The sequence below is a fragment of the Triturus cristatus genome, chromosome 7 (assembly GCF_964204655.1).
Source record: "Triturus cristatus chromosome 7, aTriCri1.1, whole genome shotgun sequence".
Lineage (NCBI taxonomy): Eukaryota > Metazoa > Chordata > Amphibia > Caudata > Salamandridae > Triturus > Triturus cristatus.
The window spans coordinates 225899554-225917829 of NC_140590.1; the positions used below are offsets into that span (position 1 = coordinate 225899554).

The 18276-nt window shown below is 46.4% G+C and overlaps 1 protein-coding gene and 1 long non-coding RNA gene across 2 annotated transcripts in view; one reads left to right on the forward strand and one right to left on the reverse strand.

Moving 5' to 3' along the window:
- LOC146809271 (alpha-tectorin-like) overlaps nt 1-18276 on the forward strand; it is a 324857-nt gene that overhangs the window by 50425 nt on the left and 256156 nt on the right. The gene's annotated exons all lie outside the window — the stretch shown is intronic.
- On the reverse strand, nt 12807-13196 carry LOC146809273 (uncharacterized). Its single transcript, XR_014965537.1, has 3 exons — nt 13128-13196; nt 12968-13035; nt 12807-12862 (listed from the first exon to the last, which is right to left on the reverse strand). It is a non-coding gene; the product is annotated as an uncharacterized LOC146809273 (long non-coding RNA).

The window sequence follows — 18276 nt, forward strand, 5'->3', positions numbered from 1 at the left end:
CACTCTGCATCCCAGGTCCCAGCTGCGGGCCACCTCTGACTTTCTGGTAATTCCTTGGTGTAGTCCACCCATAAATCAAGGAATAATATGGCGTCTAAGCCATGTTTGTGATACATGAAGTGCCCTGGAGTGTCCCTAGGAGGAATAGGAACAGCTTCTTCTAGTACCCCTTTTCTAGTTGTGATCTGTCTTAATTTCGAAAAGAGCGGCATATTGACAACTGATCTGATACTTAATCTTGAACACACTTAATACAATAAACACAATGATGAACAGTCATTCACACCACAATATGCAGGACATATTAACACATTTAACATTTAACATTTAAATGAACAACAATGATGATGATGATCTAAGAAACTAGTCACTAAGCATAATACTCGGCAATAGCTAGATGCTTCTGAATACTTGATATACTGCTAAACAGTACAGATACACTGCTAAAACAGTGCAGACCGGATTTGTGTACCCAAACCCGTCTTGACCGGCACAACCTATGTGCACGTCAGATCGCCTCCCCAGCAATGGTACTCACCGGGTAGCTCGGAACGGAAGGCCTCGGAACGGAACTGAACTGAACTGGACCGGACTGGACTCGACTCGAAAACTTCGGAACTTCGGAACATCGGAACCTCGGAACTTCGGAACTTCGGAACTTGGTGGGCCTCTGTATACCTCGGATCTTGCTCTCTCAGCTAGGCTCTGGTCGAGATACTTCGCACTTCTCACCGCCTCGTCTGGGTGTTGATCGCAGCCTCAGTCGCCCCCGCTTGACCGGAGGGAGATACAGGAAATCCTGCTGGTACGCGTTGTTGTCCGTCCAGCTGTGGCAGGAGACCGGGCCTGCAACGCACCACCGGCGCGTGAGATGAGAAAGTGTCCCTGTTCGGGCGCCAATCATGTGGTAAATAATTTAATTACCGGGACTGAATTTGATACAGAAAATTAATAAACATAGCTCAGTAAAATAAGAGGCAGAATCCGTGGTATAAGAGGTTCGGAATGGGCTTTATTCCAATGGACAATTCGAATTGTTGACCTCAGGTTCCATCACCACGGAGGTTCAGGAAGTGAAGTACAATACATTATTGACAAGTAATCATTTTTATAGAACATACATTACAATGAAACAGATGCAGGAGGCGTAACAATTGATAGCAAAGATAAAATCCTACATGCGTAACTGAAAGGGGCGTAATTGGGTGTAACAAAGAAATGTCATTGGTTGTGATGTCACAAATGGGTGGATCTATGAATTAATTTCGCAATGTCAGCAGAAATACTTGGCAGAGATGCGCGCACAGCAGCATGACGTGTGATTGACGTGCAACTAGGGGGTGAAGGGGACTTGACATTTAGCTCTACATGTGGAGACAAGAAGTCTGGGGGGTCAAGTCAACCTAATACCAAATCATATCTAACATCCTATGTTTAAAGAACTATATTATCCCCAAAGGAAGGACTCTTGGACAAAATCTATTCTATACTGACTGTGTGTGCGTGCACAAGCGTCTAAGTGTCTACATGAGGTGCAAGGGGCAGAAATCTTCCATGGTAACAGGACTATGAATTACTTGCATGAAGGCAGAGAAGCCGGGCCCTTTGCTCAGTAGCTGAAAGAAATGTTTACTTAAACTACTAGACAGGAATGCATCGGCTGAGGAACGAAGCAGATAACTTGAAGGTGAAATACAGTTTTTGGCAGGCAGGCAGACCGGCCGAGTCAGGCACCGTTAGCCGCACAGGGAGTAGGACAAAGTTCATGGATACAGATACGAGCTCAGACTGGAGCTGTCAGAGGTAGAAAGCAGGGAAAGGCTTGATGGCAGAATCAGGGCCTACTCGCCTGAACTGCAAAAATGGAGTAACTGAGCCATACAAAGTCGGTGGCCTTTCGTACTTAGGAATCGAATATCCAGCCCATTCATGGCGGATCTGAAAGAGGACATGTTGACGGTGGACACATATGTATTTGCGTCTTCATAACTGGAACTGGAGGGAACATACATGTATTTGTAGCATGTACATGAAACCGTTGGGGTCCAAGCTAGGGGACATAACTGATCATAAAAATCCATATTTCCACATGTGGGCAATGTCGTGGTTGGAAATTTAGAGATTAGGGACACCTTCTAATCGAGTCAGGACCAAACCCTTTTGGACTCAAGAAGCTCTAGGGCTAGCACCCACGTGAGCACTGGAGTACTCGAGTTACCTCACCCAGGGAAGCCGGGAGCATAGGTGCCTTTTGGTGTCGGGTCACGTCGTCGATTTCAATGGAAGCCTGCAAAGAACTGCTGCTGCCGTGAAGAGGAGAAGTGTCCGAGGAGATCCAAGCCTGGATCTAGGATGTAAGGAACGTGAAAGCAGAGGGGACAGAGTCTGGGTCACTAGCCAGTGACTGAGGGCAGGATGGACCAATGCCCACAGATGTCAGGTGCTTCAGGTGAGTTGATGGGTGTCTTGACTCTTCAGCCACGAGGTCCAGGAGGCTTTGATGAAGTCCATGAGCCATATTCGAGCTGTCCCACAAAGTCTGTCGAGTGCTGAGGTGTAGGCGACCAGATTGGACCCAACAAGCCTTGGCAACGGCAAGTCACTGGAATTTAGAGAAAGGACTGCGGTGCAGACCAGCAAGGTCTGAGGGACACACCCAGTGAGGGTAAGTCAGGGCATGTCTGGAGCAACCAGGAAAGCCCAAGTAGAAAAGGAGTTGCCTTTGTGGGGACCTGCTAGCCAACAGGCTAGTGATCGCAAAGGAGCCTCAAGCGGTCGCACTTGAAGCTGGCCCACGGGTCACTCGTGGAGTGGAGGCCAACAATCTTCGGTGCAGGAGGTGCTCAAGGTTGGGGCTCCTCGGAGCCCAAAGCACAACTTCAAGGAGGACCAGGAAGATAGTGTTGCTGCAAAAGTTCACGGTGTCCAGGGGTCACGGTTCCACGTCACCCACTATCATCATTTGATTTCCAGACCCTGGACACCCACAGTGCACTGTACTAGGGACTTAGAATAAATCAAATAACAAATAACAAATTATGGAAACACAAATCCATCATAATTTACAGGGAGAGTATATGCACTTTAGCACTGATCAGCAGTAGTAAAGTGCCCAGAGTCATAAAACCAACAAAACAGGGAACAAAACAGGAGGCCAAAAAGCAAAAAGTCAGGGAATAAACTGGACAAGCCAGGTCCAACAATATCCATGGTGATATTCTTTCTGGATCATTATTTCCAATCTACTAAAACCATGTAAATCTGCCCTCATATCGGGCAATGTAGATTCCTGCCTTTTTAATTCCAAAATACCATTTTAATTCAGTAGATATCAGGTATAGCTGTATTTATTGTGCAGTACAGACACTGTGATTTTCACTCTAAATTAAAAAATGAAACTACAAAAGTACTCACGGTGCAGTGCTTAATTTATTTAAAAAAATAAGTGCTGGTGCCATTTTTTTCATGAATTGTTCATATCCTACTTGAACCATTGGTTCCCATAAGAGTGAGGTCGCTGTAAGCTGCACAACACCTGGTGAGGATCTCTGGAATCCTGATTGCTGTAACACACACTCTTCCAAGCTCTCTCTCTCTCTCTTTCTCTCTCACCCACACACACACACACACACACATCCACACATAAGCAAAAGCAGCACTTCACCCTGTGGGCTGCTGCTGTGCTTGGCTGCTTTTAGCTTTCCCATTTTGAAAGGTGGACTCAGTCTGGTTCAGAAGTAGCAGAGAGCAGCAGCTTTCGGTGCTCTGTGTTCAGCTCAGGAGCAGAGATTTGTTTTGTACCCACAAACACACAATACACTGAACACAAGCCCCCCCGACCCCTGTGTAGCAGACCTAGAGCAAACCATAGTGAAGCCGGACCACTAACGGGACCGCAACAAATCCCTACCTGGGGGCGGAGAGAGAGGCTAGCTTGTCAGCAGGCCTGCAAAATGGTAGGAACAGGATTGAGAGACATTTTTTGAAGCATCCAATGACCTGGGCCCACCCCTGCGGGCTCCCAGGGGTTTAAGTGCTAATGGGAGCCCCCGGGTCATGTGTTCCTTTGCCGTTGGGAGTCATGTCAGGCTGCCGTTGGATTTGCCATCACAGGACCGTCTAACAGGATCAAGAACTGCAGGTGGATCGGAGGATCGATGGATTCTGCAGCCTGAAGCAGAGCATTCAGCAGCAGGCAACAGCATGGGCTGAGCCCGTTGCACGCGATAGAGGCGAAGGTGGCTAGGCTGGCAAACAATATGGTCTGAGTGCATTGCCTGCAGTCCCGAGTTGTGAAAGGGTTGGAAGAGTGAAGTGCGGTTTAAGGCGGTCATCAGCGACGTGGGGCCAGCGACCTGCCGGCATGGAAGAGACATGAGTTCAGGAGGAGCAGGCAGCGGCGTGTACTCCCTGGGAATTGATGCCAGGCATATTTGTGTCAGCAAAAAAGTTTACGGTGGCCAGCAGCAGCATGTGGGTGAGCGCGCTGCTGGTGTCGAGGGGGCAGGAGCCAGGTCAGAGATCCTGCATGGATCCAAACTTTAGCCTAACATTCTAAACCTGGTACCTAGGGACCGGATCTTGGGTGTGCATGGATCACGGCCACCAAAAGACAGTGGGAAAGACTCTCACTCACCTTCCTCGCCCCCATACATGTTAACAGTGTGAGGGAGCCGGAGGCTACAAGAGGGTGGAGATTTTTATTGCGGTAGAAAGCCAACTGCGCACTGCTTAGTAGGCAGCCACTACTACCAGCCGGATAAACAAGAAGATAAAGGCACGCATGTAGCGTCACGTCCCTGCTCGCTCCTGTGACAATACTCCGTGGGAGTATACTTGCGAGATAAGGTGGGACATGCACCCACCAGTAGCCATTTGCAGGCTAAAAGACATACACACAAGCACATCCAAAGCGTGTGTGGAGTCAGACCCCACACAGTACAGACAACAGATCGCCTATCAGCGCAAGAGCTGAATAGGCTCGACATAAAAATGAGGCTCCAAAGCCACCTACTGAACCCTAATAATACATACACCAGAAAAACAATTCCCAGCCAAGCTACACAAAGTTAAATGTGATAGAAACAATGTATCTTACTGAAGCTGAACTGTTCCTCAGAATCCCTTCATTATTAATCGGATCAAGATCATCTCCTATCTCCTACCCATTTCCTATCCACTTGGACCTGGCTAACAGTATTCTCTCACCCCATGACGGTTCGCACGACCATTTTGAAAAGCATGTTTCCTGTCCTTTGAACTATGGAACTTTACAGACCATAACCTGTGATTTTAATCTAATGTATTATCTGACATTTTCCCTTCTCTGACAGTATGTTGCTATGCACTATTCATACCACAATGCATTCTGTCTCTCTTTAATCTGTCCATTTTGTGTCCAGCTCCCTATCAGACATGGATCCTGTTTCACTCTATGCACTCAACACCAACCTGGAATTCGACGGCCTCAAAGCCTATAAAATTAAATACCCACCCAATCTAACAAAAAGGCCTCAAAGAAATTCAAACACAGACTTCTTAATTTGCACACAGAAACCCTAATCTCTGACCTCTAATTCTGTGCATATAAAGAAATCTTTATAAATGATCTCATCTTCTACACGCAAAAAAGAGCTAAATGGAGGAAAGCCCTTTAGTCAATGCTCTTGATCCCTACATCCAGGAAAACATCACATGGCCTAAGACTACCCGTAGCTCCCTCACCCCCTTTCATTGCAAAAATAACCATCTCCATTTATAGCAATGGGATTATCCTTGTCCAGTCATCAGACCACAAACTAGATGTATTCAATTAATTCTTCCCTATCATCAAACATGCAGTATCTAATAAGGTCTCAGCCCCCTCTCAAGATCATCCTAGATCTACATGCGACCGACATGTGCCCCAAATAGTGTCCTCACACAGCCTAGCCACATTGAACTGTCCACCCCTTTGCCCACACACTCCATCATAGCAATCAGCCCATACCATACCAACTCTTCCACAATTCCTGATAGAGCGCAGTCATCCCCAGCGAATCACCAAACCAATAGACGCCCCCATGTCACTGCTACAACAAGGGCCACCGAGTCACACAAAGATGGAAATATCTTCACCACCCGACCCTATCCCCGATCTCAGGATAAAAGCCTAAAACCATCTCCATCCAGACCTCCCTACCACCATCTATCTCAGACCAGCACCAGCCCAACTACACAATGCAGAGCACCCCCACACCTCCCATCCCTCTCCCCCTAACAATGACCACCTGCTCCGATGCCTAGATAGAAATTACACAAGACCTACATGAACTCAAGTCTGACCCACAGAGCCTAATAAATATAATGCCAGAGCTGGCCTATAGCAGATGATCCAAATGGACTCCAGAAAGTAATAGGCACATCCACTCCAAACCACCATATACCGCTCAGGGCTGCCATCAAGCACTCCTTACAACAGTTTTGCAACCATCTCACCTCCCCCTCTCACAAGATGATGATCTATACCTTACCCCAACACCTCCACGAGACCTGCTGGGCTTAAGGATTCGCTATCAGACAGTGTAATTCACTCCTTTTTCCTCACATGTAGTCCTGCAAACCACGAAAACACAGACAACCTGGCTCCCATCCAAGCAATTGCCTCAAACCCACACAGAGAACCTATGCCTAACTCTAGAGAAGTGAGTAAGTCCAACCTTAAACAAGTCGCCATCACACAGACAACCTCAGCGGACACCAAACCACACCTGAAATGCATGCTTCTAAAATTGTAGATCAGCCATGAAACACACAGCGGACATCACTGACCTCATCCTTGCACACAAGCGTGACATCTTATTCCTAACAGAAACTTGGCAAAATGAGTCCCCTGCACCAATCCTAGACATTTTAGTCCCACCTAGCTATGACATTCTAAGGTCAGACAGACCTAACAGACCAGGTGGAGGCTTGCCTGCATACAACCCACGGTGAATCACTTTGAAACTGTTGAGCTATCCTCTTGTAAATACCTATGCCTAAACATTGCAAGTAATAACAAACAACTATGCAAACTTCATGTGATCTACCCCCTCCACACGACAACCTCTCATTCATTGAAAAAATAATGGAAATCGTCACTACCAACGTAGGGTAATACTGCTCCCAGATCTCCCTAGGAGATTTCAACTTTCATTAAAATGACCCGAATGACCCCTCAACTAACAGCCTAAACGGCTTCCTAACAGACCTTAACCAGAACCAAATTTGCGACAGCTCTCCACACAACCTGGGTGCGACCTTGGATCTAGTTATTGCTAAGGAAAACTCCATTCAACTTGAATCTTTCATCCCATGCTACAGGACAGACCTACCACAGCATCACCTTTCTCATCAGTGAATCTGTGAGGACAAATAAACCTCAACTTAAGAAACAGAGGCACTGGAAAAAGATCACTCGTGACATAGGCATTAATGACTTGACATCTCTTAGTGGACATGCCAGATGTCCATGACGTAACAAACCACTATAACAACTCCATGATGACCATTCTTGATACAGTTGCGCCTTTACAGCTAGAAAGACTGTTCACTAAAGACTCCAAACCAGGGTACAATGGGAGCCTGAATGAAGAAAGACGCAATCTGAGACTACCCGAACAAGCGTGGAGATCCTCACCATCCCTAGAACACCTTAATCAACTGCAAACACTAAGGAGTACCTACAACAAACACATCAGAAACTCAAACGCAAATTTCTTCGGAATACAACTAAACAAAGCCAGAAATCACCCAAGAAAACGGTTCAAAATTATCAGACATCAGTCCACTCAAAATAATAATCCCTCCAATATAGGATCCCACTCGCTGCAAAGCTACAATATATTTGCCTCTTTCTATCTTGAAAAGACAAAAAAGATTGAAAGTGATCTCCAAACAGCAATTGAGCACCTCCAGATGATACCTCCGAATAGCCCACACTCACCTATGATCGTTCAGCCCCCAGACCTACAAGGACTCACTCTCAAAAACAACGCGTTGTGGGACACATTCAAACCCTTAGATGAAAATGACATTCTTAATATCTTAAACCGTCAAACCACTTCTGCGACCCTCTACCAGTTAAATGAGATTAAAACTTCTTTAGCCCCTCTCTGGACTAAGATAGTGAATGCTTCACTACTTCAAGGGGCTTTACAAGACTTCCTAAAGAAAGTACAGGTAACCGCCATTAAAAAAAAATCCACAGCAGATCATATGAACCCAGATAATTTCTGTCCCATATCCACCATTCCCTCTCTGGCAAAGCTCCTTGAGAAATGCGTCCACACCCAACTATGCAATCACATTGATCAGTTACACCTTATTGACCAATTCCAAACTGGCTTAGGTCAGGGTCACAGCATGGAAACAGTCCTTACACACATAGTTGATGACACGCTTAGATCAGAACAAATCCGGTCTCCTAATCCTTCTAGACCTATCCTCAGCCTTCAATACTGTGAAACATGAAAGCCTCTTTGACTTACTTGAACACAGAATGGGATTATCAGGGCTTGTCCTAAATTGGTTTGTCTCATTTCTACACAACAGAACTCAAAGAATTAAGGTTAACCAATCAGAGGCGTAGCAAGAGCTTGTGGCGCCCGGGGCTATTCCTCAGATTGCCGCCCATGGCAGGTAGTGGAGGAGGGGGGGAAGGACGGCGAGCACTTGAAAGAGGTCCGAGAGACATGCAGTATCACTGCTAATAGTTACCTCGATCATGCAAGTTACATGCACATGCATGACACGGTCCAAGGCTACACAGTTGAATACACCGGAAGTACAAAGTAGAACACATAGACTGCATGATCTATCTGGGGACTCAGAAAAACCGCATGTGACATCCATCAGCGAGCGTGAACGATGACCTGGTAATTCCCTCAGCACAATGCAAACATGCACATACATGACACTATTCGGAGAACCATCATCTACAGCTGACATTAAATGACCAAACATGGTCCCCCCATTAAAGCAGTGTGGACGTGCACAAACGTGATGTGCTCTGGGGACCCAAAACCAACTTAACAGTGTTGAAGCCTGCGATTCTTTATTTCTTTATGTTTCAAAAAAGCAAATGAATCATTCACAGGGAATGACTCACTATGTGCCCTTAGAACTAAACTCAGCACAAAGGGGTCAGTTAGCTCCACAATCTTGCCAACGCAGACCAGATACAAAGCCCGCTTTGGTGGCCCAAAGGCAACAACCAGGGGTTGCGCCCTGTCATTACTTCTAAGCAGCAGCAACCAATTCCCTGGGAATGAAAAGACATGTGCTCTTGGGACCCAAAGCCAGCTTTTAATAGTGCATCTCTCCTTCAGAGCAGCCTCAGCACACACAAAGTGCACAGCCTGCCCAGGGGGCCCAAAGCTAAAATACAGGGAGGGGCGACACATTATCATCACAATCCTTAAACACAGCTGTAGGGGCCATAGGAACATGTTCAACCCTATCCAAGGCCCAGGACAAACTGATCCGGCAGAGCAGCACTCGGTGAATAATCAGAAGAAACAAGAAACATTACATTTTTCTGCGATTTTGTTTTCACATTACTTTCATGGTAATCAACAGTGTTAAAAGTCCGCAAAAACAGTAAAATCATAATAATGTGTCTAGTACGGAACGGCAAGGCTAGCATACTGCCGGTTTGAGGTCACATTCAGCCCATGGTGTGTGAGGGGAGCGGAAGGTGCACCCAGCAATACCCCTTCTACATTGGTGGGGTCCAGTAAAGATCTGTGTTCTCTACTGAACTGTTGTCTTGTATTGTCAGTGGCTCTTATTGCACAGCTTCGCTCCAGATTCTACAGCCTAACCGCAGGTACTTGCCCTTTTTGGTGTTAATTCTTAGCGGAGCCATGTGACCTACTTTCTAGATGTCCATAGCTTTCATTTTAATTATAGTCAGCTGCAGCAGGCGTTTGCAGCAGTTTTAGATCTTCTAAGAGTTTCTCGTTGCTCAAATGGGTCTAATATCTGATATTTATGTTTCCTCATCTTCATTGCTTGATTTTTGCTCGCGAGAAAGTGTCAAATGTCACTCATAACCACACTGAAATTATGAACATGTCACACATAGCAATTTGAAAGATTGGCAGCTATGGATGGCACGGGCCATGGTGTAATTTGCTGGCTGCCTACCTAACTTGGTTAGTCCCCCCACTTCTGTTTATAGGACTTGTCTTGTGCCCACTGCCCTGCCACTCACCAAAGATCCTTTGCTCTCCTTGTGACAACCGTTTATCTCTTATGTGTGACAGCTTTAGCCAGCCCAGGCTTTTCCAGCCTTGCTGCATGATGCATCCTGGGATTTATAGTTGTATTAGACCATTTGTTTATTTATAGAATGCACGATCACAGAGGGAATCAAAGCACTAGGACAAGCCAAAAAAAAAAAAGGCCGCAAAACCGAAACTTCACAATAATAATCGTGGCTTGAAACTCCCAGCGTGCAAATTGCTATTGGAAAGGCGTTTCCCATTGCAGCCATATCCCGCCTTCTTTATACTCCAACATGAGTGAAACTACGTTTAAATAGGGTTGTATTTATCCTCATGAATCTACCGGGGTGTCATATAAGTGCACGCGTCGCTCTCAACTGGAGAACTATAATTCCTGTTTTATTGCCTCAAAACTGTTTTGCTTTTGACTAGAAAGGGGAGCGCAGAGCAGTAAAGTAATTCAGAGACCACACTCTACCTTGGCTAGACCAGTGCCTTGAAGCGGAGCCGAGAAACCACCCTCCTCACATGGATTTCATGAGCCTTTTGTGGCTACCATGCTACCAACACAGGAATAAAAAACGTATGCCACTTAGTGCCTGTGGAATGTTATTTTTGTTCTAAGTGTGGCTTATTACCATATTTTCCACATTTCTAAATACAGGACAAAAGTGACTGAATATTTCAAGCACGTTAATTACATAACTTATGTACAAATGAAAGTTACAGTACAGTTAGTGGCCAACCTTTCCCTTTGTAATCCCAGCTCCTGCTCCTTCCATTTACGCTAATCACAAACATCTCATAGCAATTTATATGGCTGCATCAAATGTTTAAGGTTCTACTGGCTGATAGAAATGGCAAGTGATTGGACCACGGGCACAACTGTGGATCTCTTCGACATTAACCACCAAACAAAACTAGCTATGTGAATCAGTTATATGTATCCTAAGTGAAATTCTCGGCTACCCTTTACATATATGAGATCGAATCAAGCCAGCACGACAAGCACAAACCATCAAAAAACACAAGGGGGCAGATCTATATTGGAGATGTGCCACTTTTACGCCGCCGTTGCGTCACTTTTGTGACGCAGCGGCGGTGTAAACCCTGCGCTGCGTTGCGCCATATTTACATCGTGACGCATCTATGGAGATGCGTCGTGATGTAAAGCCCTGCGCCACGTAAAACCTGCGTCAGGTTTCACATGGGCGTGTCGACAGAGGGGGGGGCGTTCCGTCGCAGGAACGCCCCTGAAAAGTGACTCAGTCAAATCTATAAGATTTGACTGAGTCACTTTCCCAACGCTGATGCGCCAAAACCCTGCGCCTGCTTGAAGCAGGCGTAAGGCTTGACGCACCATGTTAGGGATAGGGTAGGTTGGAACAGTGCTGGAGTTGCGTCGCGCTTGCGACGCAACTGAAGCACTGCGCCAACCTTACGCCATCGGATGCGTCACGCATCTGTTTATTCCTGCGCCATGATGCGCCGCATTGTAAATGCGGCGCATCATGTGTGGCGCAAGGGTAAACTTGCGTGACGCATCATTCCTGGCGCATCCATGCTGATTTGCAGGGATGCGCCAGGAAACATAAATCTGCCCCAAGGTTTAGCAAACTCAAACATGGAATTATGCCTTGCAGCTTTAAGAGAAACAAAGTAAATGGGGGAGGAGGCGCACACCTGTTTAAACCTATGGGCTAAATATTTTAATTGATCACAATGGTGCGACAGTGTAACGCTTGCTGTCGGGTCAAGCGTCTATGAACAAAGAAAGAAGTTACAAACCAATGGGGTTGTATACACTGTGCACTGGGTTGCAGAAGAACCCTTATTATTTAAATTCAAAGTTCTTGAACAAATTCTGAACGGTTAGAACCAATTTTGTGCTTCAAACAATGTATTTCGTTACATCAACTTTCACGTAAGTATGCATTAATCCAAATTACATGAACATATGAATGTCAGAAGAATACATCATATAGCTTAAATGAACATAGCATGTGGTCATTAAATCATGAGCAACACATGAAATCATATACAAAATATTTAAAAGCAAGCCCGATGCATTTCAGGACTGACACGTCCCTTCATCAGGCGAAACTTGTGAACAAGAATATCAATGTTACAAAGACATCATAAATGATTCTAAAAGACAACATGTAGGAACCATTATGTTATATCATCAAAAACTCAAATGCAAGTAAACTTGGATCATGTGATGCTTTATGAAACTACTCCACCATGGTGTGGTTAGTTGATGTGAAAAAAAGTAAGGATTGAATAAATGTGGGGAATAAATGAGTTGTTAATTTATAGATGAAAAATTTGCATGTGTTAAGAGATACAAACCTTGTGAAAAAAAGAAGATAGGGGGTTAAATATAGGGGGCCAAGATATGAGGTCTAAGAAAATGTACCTTGAAATGACCAGGAATATCAGGCTGATAACAATTGTAACCTGAATGCAGAAAAATAAATAAACAAGCAAGTATGTAAGAAGAAAGCAACAATAAGAGTGATGTAACTAGTACTTGAATAAAAAGATTATACGCTCACCAAATGAAAGGGAAGCAATTGTAACCCTCCAAGGCGTGTGGTAATAAATAAATGCTGCAAATGAAACAAACAGACGTAAGATGAGATCGTGATCTCAGTACAAAACACAACAAAACGAGGCAATAATGCCACGAAGTGAGACGAAATATGAATGCTCACCCCTTTAGGCGGTCGATGTGGTAACTGATGTGTCACTCAGAGAGAAGCTGGTAGCTGATAACCCAAGTCTAAAAGAAGTAAAGCCATCGTAAGGAAAAAAGTAACGAAGAGCGCGGTATGCAGGAATGCAAATCGATGCGGCAATCAAAAAACCGCTTACCGAGAATGATGTAAATCGGAGCCGAACAATGCTGCACAGCGGCTGGCGGCTGTACCGTAACGGGCTACAAACATCCAGAGGTAAAAATACGTGAACCAAAAAATCAAAAAAGGACTAGGACTGAGGGGCCCGTGTAGGCCATCTTAGAGTGGTAAAAACACATAGAAATGGGTAACTAGGTGCTTATAAGGGAAAGGGTAAACTAAATGGAAATGAATATGCTGAGTAGTCAAACGATGACTACAATGTAATAAAGAAAACTGCTGAAAGTAAAAGTCTAAAAAAGGACGGAATGTCACTGTGAGATAAGTATAAGGAAAACTGCTGGAGCTGGGTAAGCGCGGTATAGCGATGATGTCTAAGAAACATTCGGGTGTCCTGGGGAATGGTACAATGTGATGGCAAAAGTGCAAAAAAAATGACGAATATGAAGGACAATAAAATGAAAACAGTGATAACGTCGCTGTGCGAATGGTCGGAAAAGCGATCCCTGGTTATGGGGTGGTGAATGAAACCGAATGCTGGTAGTTCAGAATCTGAAAAAAACGGGTATTATTCGTCATCCACTCCCTCCTCGACCAGGGTGAATCCGCAGCCCTCATCCTTCTTGACCTCTCAGCCTCCTTTGAAACTATTTCCCAACACACCCTAATCACGAGGCTCCCTGTAGCCGGCATGCATGACAAGGCTCTGGACTGGATCCACTTCTTCCTTACCGGTCGAACACAGTGAGTCAGACTTTCTCCGCTCCTCTCAGAACCTACAGAGATCAGCTGTGGAGTGCCCCAGGGCTCTTCTCTGAGCCCTGCCCTCTTCAAAGTCGACATGGCCCCCCTTGCGGCCATCATCAGGAACCATGGACTCAACATCGTATCCTACGCCGAAGACACCCAGCTGACCCTCTCCCTCACCAACAAACCCACAGCCGTCAGAGTCAACTTTCACAGCGGGATCAATGCTGTTGCCACCTGGATAAAAGATAGCTGCCTCAAGCTCAACTCGGACAAGACCGAAGTACTCATCCTGGGACCCGCTGCCTCCACCTGGGTTGATTCCTGTTGGCCCGCTGCACTGGGAACCCCCCAACCCCACAGACCACGCACCGAACCTGGGCATTATACTGGACTTCTCACTCAAAATGAACTGCCAGATTTACGCCGTATTCTCATCCCGATCCCAACAGAATCTAAAAAGACGGTCACCCACTCACTTATCACCAGCAGACTCGAATACGGCAACACACTCTACGTCAGCGTTACCCCCGAAACAGATCAAAAGATGCAGCCAAAGTGGTCCTTGGCATCCCCGGCTGTAGCGACATAACTCAACACCTCCAACAACTGAATTGGCTCCAGTTCAATAAAAGAATCACCTTTAAGCTCCTCACCCACGCCTACAAAGCTCTCCATGACGCAGGACCAATATATCTGAACAACCGCCTCTCATTCCACGCACCCGCCAGACTACTCCGCACGACCCAACTTGCCCTATCTACTGTCCCACGGAATCACAAGACCAGAACCAGAGGAAAATCCTTCTATTAACTTGACACCAAGTCCTGGAACTCCCTGCCCCTCCACCTCAAGCAACCCTCCGGAAGGATCTCAAGACCTGGCTCTTGAAAGGAACCTCCGTGCCCACACGGATCAGCAGGCTCCCCCCAACCTCAGTGCCTTGAGACCCTCACGGGTGAGTAGCCACACCCTACAAACTCCTGATCGATTGATTGATCGGATTATGAACAAGCAGGGGACACCTAGTTTGGCTTTCCTGTTGCAGCAATACATCTCTACTGTGGCCCTCTGCCCTGCCAACCTGAGCTTGACTCTCATACCTCAAACTAAACAAGTTAGACTAGGCCGTTGCTCCTTCTGAGCAATGGCTCAGGCCTTATGGAATAACCTGCCTTTACAGCTACAGAAGATTCATACCCATCTGTGTTTTATAAAGCAGCTGAAGACCTGGCTGTTTGCAGCATAGGCCCTTTCTATGTTGATTCTGTGTTGTGCCAACGTGGTAGTAGGCTAGTGCTGGGCTATTCACCTTGGACATCTTTATAACATAACATATATGATAATATATATTTCAAATATTGTCTTAAGGGAGTGCGGCTTGACCAAACATAAAAGTCCTTGACCCTGCAAAAAAACACTTATCCAATGCGAGTGCTTCAAGAAGTGCTGGTAGGAATTCCTAACATACTGGCACACAGCCTGGTTGAATGGGAGCACATCCTAGTACGTTATCCTACTGTCCTACTGTCCTACCCAGAGAGAACATTCACCTATACCAAGAAGGGGGCCTGAACCCTTTACACAACGGTGTCCATTGAGAGTGCTTCCTTTGCACATATGATCCATCCAATGTAAGATATGCAGTACCCCACCAGAGACCTATATTTTCCTAAAATCAAAATTGTGCACATTTGTGGTATAAAGTATATGCATGGTGGAAGCAGGTCAGGCTCTGAAATATGGAGCAAGAGACTTAACATAATGATAGAACAGAAAGTACACAACTAAAACTTCGTCAAAGATTGTGCCGTAGTGTCAATTATCACTAGGCCTGGGCTAAATTTCCGTTCCGCTCGCGGAAATTGCGATAATTTGACATTTTCGCATTCCGCGGAGAGCGCGAAAATGTCAAAATTTCCGCATTCCGCAGCTTAGCGATAATTTGTTTCTTGCTCGGGCTATAAAATAATACATTCTCGCGTGCGCGCGATCGCCTTACCTGAATCCCCGCGTTCGCCGACATGTTTTCCCGATCCGGTCGCGTTCTCCACGAGATGTTGGATTGTTGGTAGCCATTTTCGCTGTCTCGCGACAGTTCGCGCCCACAGTAACGTCATGCGTCGCGCGATCACGTCTTTCTGCTCGCGATCATGCACCGCGAGAAGAGTGAAAACAAGATGGCCGCGCCCGCGAGCAACCGCATGGGTAAGTTGGCGAGCCGTGACCACGCAGAAAATACCGCGAACGGGCAGGAAAAAAACGTCCGCATCTTCGCGATATTTCCGCGTGTTTGCGGAGATTATTTACATTTTCAAGATAATTTGCGAAAGTCGCTTTCGCAAATTCCGCCCACCCCTAATTATCACATCATATGTAGAACCTTCTAATCACAAAATAATTTACACACATCATTTTCTCAGCCTGACATGCATTTATCTTTGCAGTCTCCAGGACATGAGGCAGCTGGCAAATAGCGATATTTGCAGCTCTATCTCCCAGTGAAGCAATCTGCTCCATTTACCACAGGCTTGAATCCCCTCAGTGGTTTCAGGGCTATGGCTGTCTACATCCTCAAAAGACATTGTGATTAAGGCAAATGGAAAGTTTGAGAAAAAGGAGGGAGAGAGGGACATTTTGCAGCTGCGGCTGACAAACATGGCTTGGATACAGCAGGAGAGCAGGGCTGCCGGCAGCAGTATTTGCTCTCGGGTATCTACTCCTATGGATGTGTGGGGGCAAATTATATGCCTGGAAAGTGGAGGAAGCGTGGGATTTGTTGTGACCTGGGGCAGAGGGCACTAGGACCCTACACCCTAGTAAAAGGAGGACACCACTTCCAGGCAGGGAGTGGGGAGGGGACATTGGGAGACCACAAGGGCAAGGGAACAGACGTGCCTGCGAGCATGGACGGACAACCACCTACCTGTCTCTGCGTGCTTTCTGTGTGGCAACATGACAGCTGGCGATGACGATGTGGGATCTGGAATCGCCACCAGAAGCGCATGCCCGTGGCCTCTGCAACATCGTAAGGGAGTTAAGAGCTCACCCTGGTCCGCTGACCGCCAGAAGAAGAAACGCGATGTCAGGAGCCTACCTCGGTCGCAAGAAAATGGAATCAGAAGCCCACCCTGGTCCGCCGGCTGCCAGAAGAGAAAATGCATCATTGGAAGCCCACCACTGTCATGGGAGGAGCGGAGGCAGGAGATCACCCTGGTCTGTATGAAGGGAAATACAGCAACATTGGGTGCTCACCCTGGCTGCATTGAGTGGAAAGGTGAGGTGAAGGGGAGCGGTGCACCCGACCGTGACTGCAGCTGCCCGCTGAATACTGAGAAAGCCCCAAACCTCCCATGTAGATTTTAAGCAGAAATCTCGCGAGAACTCGGCGGCCATCTTTAGGTCAGGTGGGAGAGCCAATCAGAGGCTGGAAAAGCCTGATGGCCATCCTAAAGTCAGGCAATAGAAGAAATAGGAAATCTCGCCTGGCAGAAATCTCGGCGGCCATTTTAAAGTCAGGCGGGAGAGCCAATGAGAATCATGTCTGCACCACAACAAAAATGACAGAAGATGGAAGTGACAAGAACAGCGCAAATGCAATCTTCCGCAGACCACTACCCTTCAGTTTGTCATACCCACAAACGGGCATTCATTGGGAAAGGTGGATAAGGCAATTTGAACACTACATGCGCGCCACATGCAAGGGCTACACAGATCAGCAAAGCATGTATTTGTTCCCAAACTTCGTAGGTGATGAGGCTGAGGACCTTTTGATAGCATTTCCCCCAGAACAGACCTCAACACACAAAGGGCTGATAAAGTGCTTCTCAGACAAATTTGACCTTCAAAGAAATGTGGACTATGAGTGATACACGTTCAATACCACGTGCCAACTGGCAGAGGAGTCCCTCAACAATTTCGCAACCAGACTACGCAAACTAGTTACATATCGCGAATTCGACCAAATTTGACAATGAGCAGGCCATACGACTGGGCATCATTGAAGGCTGTCAGTCAGTGGAGTTCTGTGCACGAATACTGAAGGAACCGTACACGCTAAAGAAAATACTGACCATGGCCTGAGTGGAGGCCAGAGCTACAACACATGCCAGACAAATGGAAAATGGAAAGGCAAGAAGAGTGGAACTAGCAAACCGCGTAGCTGGGAACATCAGGAAACGAGACAATACACCGCCGCCCCGGAAGCAGAAGCAAGAAAGAACATGCTATCGCTGTGGACTTGAATTCCCACATGCCGGTGCCTGCCCGGCGATGGGTCACAAATGCCAGAAATGCAAAAGGGAAAAACATTTCACGAGTGCATGCATGAGTGGACAATTCAAAAGTGAGCGCGGGAGACCAGCAAGACCTCGGGCAGTGACGAGAAGTTATGCATGATACATGGACATAGAGCATCG